Source organism: Chlorocebus sabaeus, chromosome 10 (assembly GCF_047675955.1).
Source record: "Chlorocebus sabaeus isolate Y175 chromosome 10, mChlSab1.0.hap1, whole genome shotgun sequence".
In the NCBI taxonomy this organism is placed as follows: Eukaryota; Metazoa; Chordata; class Mammalia; order Primates; family Cercopithecidae; genus Chlorocebus; species Chlorocebus sabaeus.
This window is the reverse complement of record NC_132913.1, coordinates 45,021,760-45,039,963: the sequence shown is the minus strand read 5'-3', so window position 1 is coordinate 45,039,963 and position 18,204 is coordinate 45,021,760. Positions and strand designations below refer to the sequence as shown.

The following is an 18,204-nucleotide window of genomic DNA, read 5'->3' as shown; positions in this document are numbered from 1 at the left end:
ATGTAGTATATACACACACAAAACCAATGAGAAATGAGGCCACATAAAACATTGCTCATTTTTCTTTTCTTTTTTCCCTAACTTTATTGGATTTTGTTTTGTTTTGTTTTGCTTTTTTGCTTGTTACCTTGTTCTCTCTGCACAGTGGGCAAGCAGTTTCTAGACTAGCTTTAGAAATGCCTATATGCTGGTGGGCAAACAATAAATGGAACCAAACAATAAAAAATAATATTGATTGTCTTTTGTTCAGTTTATTCTTGTTCAATCGTAATTAGGAAGTGTGATCTGGTGAAAATTTTTCTTAGGTTGGTAATGGCATAAATACTTGCAGGAAGGTATTTGGTACTTTCTGCTACTGCTTTGAATTTAAGCTTAGGGTAGAAATTTAGCCACTTAGTGATAGAGAAGTTTCTTTTTCTTTGCCAAGCTTATGAGCTTGAAATCCTTCCTTCCTTCCTTCCTTCCTTCCTTCCTTCCTTCCTTCCTTCCTTCCTTCCTTCCTTCCTTCCTTTCTTCCTTCCTTCCTTCCTTCCTTCCTTCTTTTGTTTTATTTCTTTCCCTCCCTTCCTTTCTTTCCTTCTTTCTTCCTTTTCTTTTCCTTCCTCCCCTCCACTCCCCTCCCTCCCCTCCCCTCCTTTCCCCTCCCTCCCCTCCCCTCCTTTCCCCTCCCTCCCCTCCCCTCCTTTCCCCTCCCTCCCCTCCCCTCCTTTCCTTTCCCTTCCCTTCCCTTCCTTCTCTCTCTTTTCCTTTCCTTTCCTTTCCTTTTCCTTTCCTTTCCTTTCCTTTCCTTTCCTTTCCTTTCCTTTCCTTTCCTTTCCTTTCCTTTCCTTTCCTTTCCTTTCCTTTCCTTTCCTTTCCCTTCCCTCCTCTCCCCTCCCCTCCCCTCCCCTCCCCTCCCCTCCCCTCCTCTCCCTTCCCCCCCCTCCCCTCCCCTCCCCTCCCCCCTCCCCTCCCCTCCCCTCCCCTCCCCTCCCCTCCCTTCCCCTTCCCTCCCCTTTCCTTTCCTTTCCTTTCCTTTGTTCTTTTTTTTTTTTTTGACAGAATCCTACTCTGTCGCCCAGGCCGGAATGCAGTGGTGTGACCATAACCCACTGCAGCCTCCACCCCCCAGGCTCAAACAATCCTTCCCCCCGTCACCTTCACAAATAGCTGGGACTACAGGTATGTGCCATCCATGCTTGGCTAAATTTTTGGAGATGAAGTCTCACAGTATTGCCCAGGCTTGTCTCAAACTCTTGGGCTTAAGCAATCCTCCTGCCTTGGCCTCCCAAAGTGTGGGGATTACAGGCATGAGCCACTGTGCCCAGCCTGTTTTTCCTACAATTTTAAACTTCATTCACGCCACAAATATTTAAATAGTCTGGCATGATGCTAGACCAGGCATTGGAGATATAGCGGCACATTGAATACACAGAGTTCCTACTTTCAAGAGGCTCCTCGTTGAAGTTTTGCTAAATACCTGTCTAGTGAAGGTAAATAGTACAGCCTAAGTGAAACAAAATGCCAGACGCTCCATTAGAAAACCAGAAAATCTGGTCCTGGCCTGGTGGGTGGCAGTCTTGCAAACTCTTATAAAAGTGCCTGAGATCATGAGCTGATGAAAGCCTGTATAGTCTTATGTGTGAGTGTAATCACCAAGGATTACCACATTCCTGCCAGACAACAGTTACAACACGGATGTCTCATGGTAATGAGGAGAGCTGGAGCGCTGCTGCAATGGGGTGTACACACATGAAAGCTGAGCCAAACAGACAGAAAGGCGATCTGATTACCAGAGAAGTCTGATTCTGTTTAGGGAGTCATGTGTTGGGGGAATGGAAGAAGTGACCGGTTCCTCCTTTCTTCCCTTCCACTTGTTCTCAATCCCTCTTCACTCAAGGTGCTCTGATTCTTCTCTGAGAACCATTTGGAGATGTATATATGGCTGTAATAAAGCTACTTGGGGTTAGCCCAGGACAGCAGACTGGTTTCATGGAAGACATTTTTTCTACGGATGGAGTAGTGGGGAGGAAGAGGGATGGTTTCAGGATGAAACTGTTTACATCACATCAGCAGGCATTCGTTAGATTCTCATAAGGAGAGTGCAACCTGGATCTCCCACATGCACAGTTCACAATAGGGTTCGCTCCAATGAGAATCTAATGCCGCGGCTGATCTGATCTAACAGGAGGCAGAACTCAGGCCTAATGCTCGCTTGCCAGCAACTTACCTTTTGCTGTGCGGCCCGGTTCCTAACAGCCCATGGACCAGTACCTGTCCACAGCCTGGGGGTTGGGAACCGCTGGCCTGGGGGTTGTCATGAAACTCATTTCTCACTCAGGAATTGATATGATTCCATAGAACCACCACAGACCTGTTAACTGGGTGAAGGCTGATGAGACTTGAAAAAAATGAAGGACAATTAGAAAACTAGGGAGAAAGTGTGATGGATCCATTGGATGTCTATATTGAGCTACTAGCTGCTCTAAAAGGCTTATAGAAAGGCCTTCTGTGTAATTGGTAATATCAGTTAACCAGAAAGGCTGTGTTTATTTCCTTCCTAAACTGGTTAATCAAAGATTTCAGTGGGCCTTGCATAGGGAAAGAAATCAGGATAGAAAAGGGAGAGAGCAGGAATAAAGAAGAGAGAGAGAAAGGAGTGGCTGGGTGTGGTAATCTCTCACTCCTATAATCTCAGCACTTTGAGAGACTGAGATGGGCAGATCTTCAGGAGGTCAGGAGTTCGAGACCAGCCTGGCCAACATCGCAAAACCCCATCTCCACCAAAAATTAGCCAGGCGTGGTGGCATATGCCTGTAATCCCAGATACTCAGGAGGCTGAGGCAGGAGAGTCACTTGAACCTGGGAGGTAGAGGTTGCAGTGAGTGGAGATTGTGCCACTGAACTCCAGCCTGGGTGAGAGAAGAAGACTCCATCTCAAAAAAAAAAAAAAAAAAAAAAAAAAAAAAAAAAGATAAAGGAGTGAGTGATATGGGTTACTTATGAGTGAGGAGTGCATGTGTGTCTGTCTTTTGTGGAATCTGATCTTCTCTGAAGTCACACCTCATATCTGGTGAGAAGCTGACTTAAGGGGGTATTCTATTTTAGTCTAGCCTTCCTGTTTGGTGTCTGGATTTTTTCTAAGTCATCACCAGTGGAAGAATGAGTATTGGGCTGTTAGTCTTTCATGGTCTCTCTTTTCAAGCTTCCTGTGGAGACTTTTGTAATATTTATTTCAAAGTTGCTTCTTATTGTTATTATTATTTTTGACAGGTCTTGCTCTGTTGCCCAGGGTGGAGTGCAGTGGCGTGAACATGGCTCACTGTAGCCTCGACCTCCTGGGCTGAAGCAATCCTCCCATCTCACCCTCCTGAGTAGCTGGGACTACAGGTGTGCACTACCATGCCTGGCTAATTTTTAAATTTTCTGTAGAGATGGAGTCTCACCATGTTGCCCAGGCTGGTCTCCAACTCCTGGGCTTAAGCAGTCCTCTTATCTTGGCCTTCCAGCGTGCTGGGATTATAGGCATAAGTCACCATGCCTGGCCCTAAATTGCTATTTTGATAAGTCAAAATGGTCAAATCTCAGCAACTGCATAGGATTCAACCTAATAATTCAACCCTGGTAATCATCACTTCTCTTCTTATAGCTGCTCCTTAAATATTGAGTTCACAACATTAGCTACCATTTATTAGCATACACTGAGTGCCATGTACTTCATACATGGCGACTCTGCAAGGAAGTCATGACGCCTGTTTTGCCAGAAAAGATTACATGGGCCAGGGCCGGGATCCAACTCAGAACCCTTTGGTTCAAGCATGGAACTTCTTTATGCTACTATAGCCCACTGACTGCCTTTGTTGCCTCAAGTTTTCTCCTTGATTCCTTTACTTTATATTTCTGGCAGGAGTAGATGAATCTTTGGCTGGACAGATGAAAGGGATTTTGATGGATCACCAAACCACTTCACTTGAGGGTTTCGGGGTTACAGAGTGTAGGCAGATTATCTTTAGAAGTGTAGTCTGGTACTTAATTACACTCTGTAATTAAGTAATCCACAGTGGGCCCCTTTTGTCTTAGCCAAATTGTACGTTAAATTCTGGAGGAGAAACGTGGTCTAATATTTCAGCCAAAGCATTAGGAAAACCCATCTTCACTGTATTTCCACTTTGGCCCGGTCTTCTTTCTAGGCTGTAAGGCAGACCTGAATCTTTTCCTTAAAACATCTTGGAGATTTTCTTTTTCCTCATGCTCTGCCCTCCCTCCCCAGCTTTTTTTACTTCATTCTCTAGAAGTCTAACATATGATTCCTACTCTGTCTCTAGATATACACCTGGAGAGAACAGTGTTTCTGTCGCAGAATTCCTTCTCGGGATTTCTTGGGAAATATATATGTTTTTCCAAATCCCTAGAAACATCACTTAAGAGGTAAATGGGAAAAAGTGTTGTAATTCTCCTGTGAGAATTGTATGAGTCAACACAATGACAGTAGGAAGAATTCACTGATGTCAAGTTGAAAGCAAGAACAGGAAAAGCTGACTTGCGGAGTTGAAGGATAAGATCCACCTTTTTTGGAGCCAGCGCAGGATAGGAGCACGTGGGAGAGAATGGGTCATGATTTCTTCTCGCTGTTGCCATGTTAAAAATGTGTCTTTGTGACCCAATCTGCTACTACCGTCGATCTGTCGTGTTTGCAAATAAAATAAGTTTATATGCATAGCATACTGTATACATATCCTGTGCTTGGTATTACAAGAAATAAATTTTAGAAGTAAACTGAGTCTTTAAATTGGCAACTTCAACATACGAGTCTGTGTCGTACTGTTAATTTGCTTGTAGATCTGAATGTAGGTTATTGCAGTGGTCAACAAAGTCTCTTTCTAAAGGGCCAGATAGTAAATATTTTAGGTTTTGCAAGCCATACGGACTCTGTTACAACTATCAGTTCTACCATTTCAGTGTGAAAGCAGCCATAGACTGTACTTAAAATGAACAAGTGTGCCTGTTCCAATAAAACTTTTATTTACAAATCCAGACTGTGGGCTGAAGTTTGCTCGCTACTGGCATAACATCCAATAATGTTCACTGGCATTTTCCAGGATCTTAGTATTTGCTATAGGCTACAATTCTTTGTAAATACTACTAAGTATGATAGTTCCCATTTAGCAATAATCATGAGTAAAGAATGGAAGTATTTTAAGAACAATATATTCTGGAGAAATTCCTGGAAATTCTCATTTCTTATGGTCATTCACATTTTCTTATGCATAATTTGGGAATAATATAACCTCTCAATTTCATTGTTAGGATTAAGTCAGACAATGCAAGTAATGTGGTTAGCACAGTTATAGAACTAAGAACTCACTAAATGATAGCTACTATAATTAGTAACTAGATGGGAAGTATTTACCCCATTTCATGGAAAAGGAAACTGAAACTCAGAGGTTAAATGATTTGCAGAGGTCACATTTAATAGGTTGGAAAACTGAATTTGGCTGCTTCCTAAGTCTATGTTCTTGCTACCATATCCTGCTTTCTGAAGTAGTTCTGGTTAATGGCAATTCCACAGCAAGATACACCATGGTTTATTTGGTTTATGGACTGGGTGAACAGACAGGGAGAGTATGGAATGGTTCTTGAAAGGGTAAGGATTTGCAATGTTTAGAAGCCACAGTTTCTAGAAGCCAAGGATATGGTTGTAACTAAAGAGCTGAGAAAACTTGTCTTGATTTTTTTTTTTTTTTTTTTCCTGTTGCTTAGCTGCTGTGTGGACTGCCAAGAGCTTGTTTGATTTTAACTGCTTTTTATGCTTGCCTGTTACTCAGGTCCCATCATATTGCAACAACTTTTAAGAAACTATGCATGTTCTTTTAAACTGGATTAAAGAAAACTGTACTGTAATGTTAAATGCCCAAAATTAGAGTTAGAAAATTGGATTGGATTTTCCTTCTCCTTCTTCATTGTCATCCTCCAACCCCCTGCTCAGGAATGTGCCTTTGACCCTTTAGGGTCAGACTTTTACACAGCTTGATTAGCTGCCAAGAATTGAAACTCCATTGCCAAATAAGTTGGCTAAATTTTTGGGAAAAACTCAGCTCAATGAATGGTTTTTGAAAATTTGCTAGAGTTTATTATATAGATATTTATTTCATGGTACTGATTTTTGTTTGTTTGTTTGTTTGTTTGTTTTTTTGAGACAGATTCTCCCTCTGTTCCCCAGGCTGGAGTGCAGTGGCGCTGCTCTTGGCTCAGTGCAACCTCCACCTTCCAGGTTCAAGCGATTCTGGTGTCTCAGACTCCTGAGTAACTGGGATTACAGGCGCCTGCCACCATGCCTGGCTAATTTTGTATTTTTGGTAGAGACAGGGTTTCACCATGTCGGCCAGGCTGGTCTTGAACTCCTGACCTCAGGTGGTCCACCCACCTCGGCTTCCCAAAGTGCTGGGATTACAGGCATGAGCCACTGCACCTGAACAATAGCACTGATTTTAATTAGTGAGTATATCTTTCTGGGGAGTTGGTTTTTATGTTTTCAGTCCCTCTTGGGGTTTTGAACACAACAGTTTTTAGCTACATTTCAGGTGTGCCGAGCTTGCCTATTGATATGAAGGGTATTGTGGGGAGATGGGTGCCAAGTAGAACATTTGAAGAGTTAAGTATCCAGTTCAACATGTTATTTGCCATTTTACCAACCTGGTCTTTCTTATAGTACACCACAGTTTTGATTTCAGTCCATGGTTTGTTTGAGAGCCCAGTGAATTTTAAAACAAATGTTAAATTATATTTAACTTGGAGATTTAGTTAAACTCTTGAGCACCAAGTATATGCTAAGTATCGTGAAAGAGGGCTAAACACTGAAGAATAATATGTGATCTTTATCTAGTTTTGAATTGGTTTCGAGAAACCCAGTGCATGGCAGGGAATTAATGCCAGGTTGTTTGTCATATAGAATATAAATACCAGGGGAATTAGAAAGATCTGGGAAATATAAGAATCTTTAGAGAAGACTGGACAGAGGCAGGGGAACCCAAACACTGTCTTGAAGGATGAGAAGGAATTCCATGCAGTGAAGATGATGGGGCTGGGATGTTGGATGGCAAATTAGAAGCACCTTTATGATAAGGGGGAAAAAAAAAAAAAGAGAGAGTCTCTGATTTTTAAAAAGAGAATCAGAAAAATACGTACCGGTGTTTATTTTCTGGTTTATCTAAACCTCTTCCCACCAATACAGTAACTCTCACTTAAAAGACATGGTTGACCCTAGGCAGGACAGCTGAACACTGGCCTCCTCTTAAAATGCAGTTAGTCTTTGGCAGAGGGGAAAGCAGCTTTAGTGTGACTCTGCCAGATTTCCCTGGCCCCAGCATCTTGGAAAATACCAGTATTTCAACAGTTTGTTCTGAAACTCAAGGGTTTGTGGGTGCTGCTCAGCTGATGAGTTTGTTTTTAAGGATGCCCACTTTAGAAATGCATTTTTGCTCTTTAACTTTGCTAAGTGATTGCTGAAAAAGACAAATTTCTGGCTGACCTCTCTATGGAAGATAGTTTTACATGTCTTTTTCTTACTGCGCCTATTATATGTCTAGATTTTATTTTCAAATAGATTGTGAGCCTCAATTTAATCTGAAGTGAGGAACGGTTTGATAGTATCTGTAAAACAGTTCCCCTGAATTCCAAGGTGGATGGGAAGATTTTTCTCCATCATTATTGCAGAGTGCTGCATTTGGGGCTTGCTTTCTGCTTAGATTTATTTACGTGAAGGTTTTCTTAGCAAAATGTTCCTTGAGGTTAAAAAAAAAGGTGCTGTTTTCTGAAGGCAGTAAGTTTTTCAGTGTTTTGTATTACTTAACAATTTGAATGGGAAAGTTTAGTTCTAATAAAAATTTCCTCTTCCTTTGGTTCTAATAAAAATTTCCTCTTCCTTTGGCAAATGTTGATGTTTTTCAAGTCTTCCTAAAGGAAAAGGGGGCCTGGGTGGGTTTTTGTTTTTTATTAGATATCTAGAGCTCCGCTCCTCTTCCCTTCCGCTTTGTGCTCCTTCCCCACCATTGTTTTATGAGCCTTTGAACCAGATCTGTCTATGCCAGAGATTGTTGCTTGAAAATAGACCAAAATCAGATCTATTTGAATGGATATACAAGAAATTGGTTACTCTGGTACATTGGATACCTCTAGGAGAGGCCAGGGATGTTGGAACGGGAGGAAGACTTTTCATTCTATAGTTTGTACTGCTCAAACTATTTTTTTTTCTATTTTTGAGACAGAGTTTTGCTCTTGTTGCCCAGGCTGGAGTGCAATGGCATGATCTCGGCTTACCGCAACCTACGCCTCCTAGGTTCAAGTGATTCCCCTGCCTTAGCCTCCCCACCAACTGGGATTACAGGCATGTGCCACCACACCCGGCTAATTTTGTATTTTTAGTAGAGACAGGGTTTCACTATATTGACCAGACTGGTCTTGAACTCCTGACCTCATGATCCGCCTGCCTCAAATGCACATAATAGTACATGCAGAGTCAAAATTGTTGTTTGATTTTGTGTGTGGCAAGGGAAGGAGAGGAAAGGGCTAGAGTACATAGTGTATAGGCTTTAAAGGAACTTGATTTTGAAATGTGCCGACTGCAGATCTTACTGGTTTTTGTGTTGTTTAGAAAAATATTTAAAGACCAGTGTAGATCCATGACCTTCACACTCTTCCTATCAGTGTTTTCAAACTTTTCTGTACTTGCTGCACTTGTAGATGGGCTTCGTTTTATGGTACAAATTGAAAGATGTGCCAAATGTGTACTTCCTTTAGCCACCACATTCACAACTACAGGATTTTCTTCTGCTTAGCTGGTTTTCTTTCTTCTTTCCCTCTGCAGCCTGGAACGTTGTTAAGCGTCACACTGCCAAAGTGAAAGCTGCTGGAGAACTCAATCCCAGGAACGCCTCTTCTACTCCCCGAGTACCCCAGTGACCAGAGTGAGAGAAACCCTGAACGAGGGCACGCAGCTTGAAGGACTTTGGACAGATGTGACCAGGAGCCTGCGTTAAGGTAGCTGAGTCAGCTTTACCCGGAGCTCTCAGAGACGCGTTGCCAGAACCAGCAGTGCAGCCACTTCAGCAAATCACTTCTTTTAATACTCTTTGGCAGAGATCAAATCTACAGGGTAAATTCTTTGCCACAAATTATTATTATTTTTTTAATATGAATCCAACATAAGAAAGTTAGGACCAGCCTAATAGTTCTTAGTTCTGACGTTGCTTTCATAGTAGGCTTTGTTGGGTGGATCTGCACAGCTATTCTTTAAATTTGGCCAAGTTTTTCAGATAAATACTGACAATGTTTCCCTACCTATAAAATGCCCCGGCCATCCTTTTCACCTTACAGGGCCACTACATTGAGTTTTTCCTTTCTTTTTTGTTTGTTTGTTTGTTTGTTTGTTTGTTTGTTTTGAGACGGAGTCTTGCTCTCTCGCCCGGGCTGGAGTGTAGTGGCGCGATCTCGGCTCACTGTAAGCTCCGCCTCCCGGGTTCACACCATTCTCCTGCCTCAGCCTCCGGAGTAGCTGGGACTATAGGCGCCCACTATCTCGCCCGGCTAGTTTTTTGTATTTTTAGTAGAGACGGGGTTTCGCCGTGTTAGCCAGGATGGTCTCGATCTCCTGACCTCGAGATCCACCCGTCTCGGCCTCCCAAAGTGCTGGGATTACAGGCTTGAGCCACCGCGCCCGGCCTAAGTTTTTGTTTTGTTTTGTTTTGTTTTGTTTTGTTTTGTTTTTGAGATGGAGTCTTGTTCTGTCACCCAGGCTGGAGTGCAGTGGCATGATCTCGGTTCACTGCAACCTCTACCTCCCGGGTTCACGCAATTCTCCTGCCTCAGCCTCTTGAGTAACTGGGACTACAGGCACGCGCCACCACACCCGGCTAATTTTTTTTGTATTATTAGTAGAGATGGGGTTTTACCATATTGGCCAGGCTAGTCTCGAACTCCTGACCTTGTGATCCGCCTGCCTTGGTCTCCCAACATGCTGGGATTACAGGTGTGAGCCACTGTGCCCGGCCCTAATTTTTTCCTTTAAAATAGACATTATTTCTTTTAGAGGAGTTTTAGGTTCACAGCAAAATTGAGCAGAAAATAGAGTTCTCGTCTATGTCCCCAACACCTCCCCTACTGTTAATATCCCATACCAGAGTAGTACATTTACTACAATCAATGAACCTACATTGACACATCATTATCACCCAAAGGCAATAATTTACATTAGGTTCAATCTTGGTGTTGTACGTTCTGTGGGTTTGGACAAATGAGTAATGACATGCATCTACCATTATAGTATTATACAGAGTAGTTTCAGTGCCCTAAAGATCTCTGTGCTCTACCTATTCATTTCCCATCCCCACTAGCCCTTGGCAGTCACTGGGCTTTTTACTGTGTCCATACATTACCTTTTCCAGAACTATATTTTAATAATACATTTCCCGTGGAGTGCTTTGAAAGCATAAAGAAGCCTTGAGCCAGGCATGGTGGCTCACACCTCTAATCCCAGTGCTTTGGGAGGCCAAAGGAGGAGGACCAGTTGTGTCCAGGAGTTTGAGACCAGCCTGGAAAACATAGTGAGACCCTGTCTCTACAAAAAAGGAAAAAAAAAAAAATTAGCCAGGCATCTTGGCAGGTGCACATATTCCCAGCTACTTGAAAGGCTGAGGCACATGGATTACTTGAACCTGGGAGGTTGAGGCTTCAGTGAGCTGTGATCGCACCACTGCAGCCCAGACTGGGCAATAGAACAAGACCTTGTATCAAAAACAAACAAAACAAAAACACAAAAGTCTCGCTCTCCAGGATGAAACGATATTAAGGGTGTGATAAGTTATGGGGGTAATGTGTATACCTACTTGGAATAGAGTCAGTAAGATGTTTCTGTGAGGGGAAGCCTGAAGTGCAAAATGTTGATGTGTGTGTCTTTCTTAATTTAACGTTTGAGTTGCTCAGATATGGTTTGAACCATGTATGTGGAGACAGAGGCAAGGAATTGAGGATTAAGTTCTGCCAGGGTTGGTTTATGTAGCCTTCTTAGATTTAATACTTTTGAGGAAAGTCTCTGATACGGCTATTAGGTGCATTCTTTTTAAAGGAAAGTCCAATGTATTATTATAAAACAGTCATTATTATTATTATTATTATTATTATTATTATTATTATTACTATTTTGAGGCAGGATCTTACTCTGTTGCCTAGACTGGAGAGCAATGATGCAATCATGGCACGCTGCAGCCTCAAACTCCTGGGCCCAAGGGATCCTCCTGCCTCAGCCTTCCAAGTAGCTAGGACTATAGATGTATATAACCACACCTGGCTATCTTTTGTTGTTTGTTTTTTTTTAAAGACGGGGTCTCACTCTGTTGCCCAGGCTGGTGTTGAACTCCTGGCCTCAAGTGATCCTCCTGCCTTAGCCCCCCATAGCTTTATATTTTATGTAAAAGTTAATTTTGATTATTTCATTTCAGATAATACAAAACGGTATAAAGTATAGCCATATATAAAGATAAAAGTTCTTCCCTTCTCTCTTTCACCTTTTGCTGAAATCTTAGAATATAAACTTTCCTGTTCATAAACCTTTTCATATATAGATATTTTTATACACAAACAAATATGCGTATTAATTATGTTAAAAATTGGTGGAACATGAGCATACATTCTATTTTACAACTTGCTTTTTGGCTTGACTTGGTATATTGTGGATATTTTTCCTTTTAAGCAGAATTTAATCTCAGGGTGAGTAATCCCTGCCTAGTGTCCCTTATATGGCTGTAACGTAATAATCACCAGTCCTCAAGTGAGAGGTTAGTCCATACTTTAAAGGGGGTAGGCAAGAGGCCTTTCACATTATGGACAAAACCAAGGCCATGACTGTTGACATTGGACTTTTGGTCGCTAAGGATATGTGTTTTTATTTTCGAAGGCAGACGATGCACTCCTTGGGGTTGTTGCCAAGGTGTCAGTTTTGTGAAATTTTTATTTTTTGGAAGCTGTTAATATATTAGCATAGTTGTTAGTTCTGGCTACCATCCTTTGAGCATTTTGAGACACTTTTATGCCCATTTAAGGTGGTGTGAGGTTGAATTAGTTTTAAGAGGAAGTAATGAATAACAGAGATGGTATTAGGAGACAGACTTTATTTTCTGTATATATTTATTTGAGGGAGAAGTAGATGATGGCTGTAGTTAATTGCTACCCCTGTGATAATTATGAAACAGGGTTAAAATTGTTCATAGTTTCCTAATGTGGTTAACAGTGCAATAGGTAAAAAATGGCAGTTTAATGTGCTTTAATTTGCATTTTTCTTAGTTTGATTGAGATTGAGCATCTTTTCATGAGTTTAAAAGCCACTTTTATTTCTAGCTATCTTCTTTCTATGTTTGTGTTCATTGTCTATTTTGCTGTTGGGTTATGATTTTTATTATCAAAATATGGCATCAAAGTTATCAGTCCCCCCTTTTTATCCTTGTGATATGTGCTATTTGTATTTTTCTCAGTTGGCCATTTATATAGAAATAATTGTTACTTTGTTGTGCAGGTTATTACAAATTTTATATAGTTAAAATTACCAATTTATTCAATCAACAATTATTTATTGAATGCCTCTTGTGTATGAGAACTTGTTCTAGGCAACAGGCTATACAGTAGTAAAAAGGCAGACCCCAATTCTTGCTCCGCAGCGGAAGTTACATTCTTACTTACATCGGAGGAAACGGTCAATATCATAGTATTATAGTTAAAAGACCTCCTTTCATTTTTAGATTTAAAGACCCACCATCTCCTGGTTCATTCTAATGTCATGTGGGGTTTTTTTAGATTTAAGTCTTTGATCCATCTGAAATGTTAGGTATGAATTCAAATGAATTTTTCTCTAGATGCTCTATTAATTCGAGTTAGGTTGAATTGCTGTAACCAAGGGACTGAAATATGCTATGGTTCAAAGCACAGAAGTTTATTTTTTCTTCACTTAACAGTCCCCGTGTAAGCAAAACAGATCAGCAGAACCGCCCATATCCACTGATCATTCAGAGGCTTGAGTTCCTTCTGTCCTTTGGCTCTAGTAATTGTTGCTGTGATTATCTGCATGGTCCTATCTGAGTTGCTGCTGTATCTGGGTCCCCTCCATGGGAAGGGCAAAGGAGAAAGTCCAGGGCTAGTGATCAGAAACTGCAGACATCACTACAGAGAACTATAGCGATGAGAACTTTGTTATGTGGGTACATCTAGCTGCAGTGGAGACTGAAAAGTGAAGTCTGTGTTGGCTGCCTTGTACCTAAGAAGAAGGAAAGAAGGGATTTTAGTGGAAAATTAGCAGTCTCTGCCATATTGCCTAGAGATTTGGCTAAAAATTCCAATTTTACTGAACGATCCCAACTTTTCTCCTTTGGTTTCTTTTATAGTATAAATTTCCATGTAGATTTTGGTCTATTTCTGGGATAACCGTTTAGTTTCATTAATCTATCTGCCTATTCATGCAGCAGAATTGCATTGTTTTAACTTTCTGAGGCTTAGTTTTTTTTTTTTTTCTTTTTAATAGGGGTAAGTCTCCCCATTTTAAGTCCTATTTCACAGAATTTTAATACTTGTGTGTGTGTTTTAAAAATATGAACTTTAAAAGAATCGTACCCAGTTACCACCCTTCCCATGAAGAAAACCTATTATTTTTGGGATTTTGTTAAATGTATAGACTTCATTAGTGAAGGTTCACTCTTTATGATGTTAATTTTTCTTATTTGACCGTAGTGTTGCACAGTTCCTTTGAGAAACACTGATCTGAACCCTAGACTTTCTATATCCTTTGACCTGTGACACTTATTGAAGTACGTGGGAGAAAGGACCACTTTATATGATATGTTAATTTTATTTCAATACATGATTTCTGATTATGACCAGGAAACATACTTATTTCGCTATTCTATTAGGAATAAACTTGGAACTCGTAAAAACAATTTCTTCAGTTTGAAGAATAAGGAAGAGCTGATATTTCAGAAGTTTATCACATAGACTTATTTGTAATATACAAACCTGGGCTAATTGTTGGCATATATATGATGCACAGTGCTTGTAACTTGCTTAGTGTATGTGTATGTGTGTATATATTTCTAACAACGTGTATTCAGCTTTTGTCCTTTCCTTTTTACCTTTTTAAATGTAAAATAAAACACAAATTTATACAAGAAGTGTACATAGTTTAGTTAATTACAAGGTGAATGTTTTTTGTGATCACCATGCAGGCCAAGAAACAGTATATTATGTAGTATATACACTATAGTAATTGCCTCCTTGCCTTTTTATGTGGGTCCATCAACCAGGTGTTCAGACCTATAGGTTGGTCTCGTATTATCTCTTTATGTTTTGTAAGTCTCTTAAACCTGAGGTTTCCACCTCCAGCCCTTTCTTTCCCTTACAGTTTCTCTGTTGAAGAACCTGGCCATTTGACCTCCAGCTTCTTACTTGCTAGATTTTGGTGATTGCATCCACACAGTTCAATTCAATTTGTTTTTCTTTTAGTGGCATATGTTGTATTAACACCACAATCTGGACACCAGGGATGCTCACTGCTACTGAGTGGGTCTTTATTTCTACGCCCATTTAGTGGACAGAACCAGGAACTAAATATTTATAAAATACTTCGCGAGTTCATTCTGATACTTGTGATTCAAATTCAGTTTAAAAGGTTTTAACTTAACCTTTTCTGTGTAACATCTTTATCTCCTTTATTTGACACAGAATTCTAGTCCTCAAACACAACAGAGGATGATGGTCAGAATACTCCATAGATACTCATTTGCTTTCTTCCACATTATACACACAGTATTGTCAGTAGTGCCACAATACTAACACTATACCGCTAGTTATGAAAACTGAAAACAATTTCTTTTTTTGTATGCTATTTCCATTCTCCTTTTAATTTTTGTTGTTGTTGTTGTTGTCATTGTTGGAGGGTGTTTTAGTTGTTGAAAATTGGGCAGATTTAAACACTGATTAGCTCTTAGATGATATTTGAAGGAGGAATAATTTTAACTTTGTTGGGTGAGATGTGGGGTTTTAGTTATGTTTAGAAAAAAATCCTTATCTGTCAGAGAATTTGTGGGTGAAATGATATGACATCTGTGATTCTCATTAAAATACCTCGGGAAGAAAATGGGAATGGAGGAAAGAAGGCTGCTTATTTTTGAAACTGGGGGTAGAATGTTGCTTATTTTTGAAACTAGAAGATTTTAAAAGGAGGCATATTATGCTTTCTGTGTCTTTGTAACTTGAACTATCTGTAATAAAAAAATTTAAATATTAATTTTATAAACAGTGAAAAGAAAAGAACATATGGGGAGAAGGGTAATAAGGAAGGAATAGACAGGGAGGGGGAAATGACTAAAGAATGGGTGATTTCATTCTCAACCTGGTAGTCCAGCCTGGTGGCCTACAGTGGTTCCTGAGTCTAAGAAAACAAGCAACGTCTTGAATGAAAAGAAAAGGCTGAGCTGTGGGGCCTAAACCAAGATTTAAGGCATGAGTGACAGAAGAGGAAGCTTCTATGCAAGGAAACTGAGAAAGATCAAAGCATTAAAAGTAAAGATACCTGAGAGTGCAGCCCACAAATCCCAGCTAGGGAGGAAGCCAAGGGAAGAAGGTGGTCACAACCCCACATCCTACCTCATAAGTGAGTGAGACCTCCTTGTCATTCTCAGCATCACCCGATTTGCTGGGGGATGGGGGATTCCTAGGCCTCGTCATCACAGATCAAAATCTCTAAGGGGTGAGGCTTGGGAATCCATATTTTGAGCAAGCTCCTTTGTGAACCTGAAGGATAAGGTAAGACTAAAACGAGGTAGAACCTTAGCAAGGGGTATTTCAGTGGATTGACTAGGATAGAACACTGTGGACCGAAGACTGGATGGGCGACATGGAGGAAGCCTGTGTAGTTGCTGTTCCAGAAAGTGTTCGGTGAAAGGATGAAGAGGGTGGATACTGGGGACCTTGGGGCTAAGGAGGTGGTGGTAGTTGAAATTGTTGCTATGATGATGTAAGAGAGATGGCCTATAAATGGGAAGGGTGTGGATGGTTTTCAGTGCAGGATAACTGAGCAGTTTGGCTACACATGTGCTTAGGCCCTCCACTGCCAGAGAGATTATTTTTTGGAAAGAGAGATTTTTGATGGTTCAGGGAAAGCTTGGAAATGTTTATCATGGATTAGATGTTTCTTTCACTTGTTCGCATTTTGAATTACATATTAAGGGAGGAGAAGCCTCAAGAGCTTCTCAGTGCCTTTGCTTCTCAAGTTTTTATTGGGCCTTTCTGGCCCATCCTTGAGAAAGAAAGAAGGAATGGGGCCTGGTACACTGGATGCAGGGAACCCTCCCTGCCACCTGTCCCCCTTCATGTTCTTACAGTTTGCTCTTTCTCCATTTCCTTGCCTCATGTGAAATGGCAGTCTTGTATATGTAGAATCTCCTTAAGGGATTGCCTGGTACAGAGTGGTGTTTTTCAGTCATTATACTTTTGGACTATTGGAAGCATACCCACGTTTCCATAGTGATTTCATAATCAGAGTGTTTGAAGGTTGTGGACAAGGACTGAGGTGAGAATACTGTTCTCCTATTTTCCACTGCCTTGGGGTCTTTGTTTTGTTTTTAGTTTTAATTTTACATATTTTTTAGAGATAGGGTCTCACTCTGTCACCTAGTCTGGAGTACAGTGGCATGATCATAGCTCACTGTAACTTTGAAATCCTGGGCTCAAGTGATCCTGTTGTCCCGGCCTCCAGAGCAGCTGGGACTACAGCCCCCCCCCGCACCACTCCTGGCCAATTTTCTTTTTTCGTTTTATAGAGATGGGATCTCACTATGTTGCCCATGCTGGTCTTGAGCTCCTGGGCTCAAGCAATCCTCCTGCCTCAGCCTCCCAAACTGCTGGGATTACAAGCATGAACCACTGTGCCTGACTGCATTTTATTTTTAATAACAGATCAAATTCACCATTTTCTACTCTGTCGACTTTCTACCTTTGTGTTCTTGGGTGCATCACCTATTTTTACGATTTCATTCTTTCTCCCTACTTCGTAGAGTGCATTTATTTTTACTTTTAACATTGTTTTCTTATTTAGTTCAGTGAGTGTTTCTGGTCGGGTGGGTGGTTTTTTGGTTACATCCGTTCTCCAGTCTCTCTCCACCCCGTATCCATCCAGAACCTCTCCCTGCCTCCTCTCCCCGTCTCCTTCTTGTTTTCTGTTGTGGTTACTTGGATGCTAACCCATTCAACTTGTGCACTGACCCTGGTACATGGCTCGTTTTCTTTCTCATGATCATATTTATACTTTTGATGGATATATTTAAATGAACAGCTGTGTGTTTGTTGAGTCATACCACAATTATCTGATTCTGCTTTAGCTGCTTGACTGGCAAAAGCATATTTCAAGCTAAATTGTGAGAGAATTCCATTAATCACATTCTATTTGGGGGAGGGGAGAGGAGAAAGACCACTAAGAGAATTCTTTTCCAAGATGAGTGTTAATTAGTGATTCCATTATTTAGAGTAGGTTGATCTGGTTGCTATTTAATGTGTCACTTGGAGAAACTGTACAAAGTTTAAATAACTGTAAAAATAACTATAAAAGGTTTAATGATAACAGCCGTGTAGGCAAAATTCCTTGGAATAATTGATGTGCAGATAAAGTTAGTTGCTGCTGCTGGTCTATTTAAATAGATACGGGGTCTTTCAAGAGTTCCTTTTTGTAAAGACCAGGGTTCTTGCCTCACATTGCTGTAATTCATTGGCTAAGTATTTTGTTTTAAGCCTCCTGAAAAGATAACATCTAATTCAGAAAGGTTACAACTTTCCTTTTTTTTTTTTTTTTTAAATGTATTACTGACTGTAACCTCTGGTCAAGTCTTTGGCTTTCATCGGCTGGATCTATTTTTCTCCTGACACTTCCTTGGGGTTCTTTCTGAAGGTTATTAATAGGCATGGAAGCATGGCTTTCCAAATAGCGTCAATAAATGTTAGAAGCCTTCAGGGGAGATAATATGTCAATTTCTGACTTGTAGGAGATGTATTTTCAAGAGACAGACGCTGTCTCAGAGGTCACTAGGGATGGCTCTGGGCCTATCAGCTGGTGTCTGCAACTAGAGATCCAAGCAATCCCTTCCAACTGGGATATTGTCCACCAGGGAGTTGTCTGGTACACCCGAGGTCTGCCAGCCG

General features: G+C 40.8%; 1 protein-coding gene across 4 annotated transcripts in view; it reads left to right on the top strand.

The window, feature by feature from the left end:
* Window positions 1-18,204, top strand: part of ACVR1 (activin A receptor type 1) — a 141,490-nt gene that overhangs the window by 49,341 nt on the left and 73,945 nt on the right. For 2 of the 4 annotated variants that reach the window (XM_007965024.3, XM_007965025.3), the window contains exon 2: window positions 8,843-9,015. The gene's annotated coding sequence lies outside the window, so the exon portion shown is untranslated. Of the gene's footprint in view, window positions 1-8,842; window positions 9,131-18,204 lie in introns of all 4 variants that reach the window. The other 2 variants (XM_007965026.3, XM_038002097.2) reach the window with 1 other exon arrangement.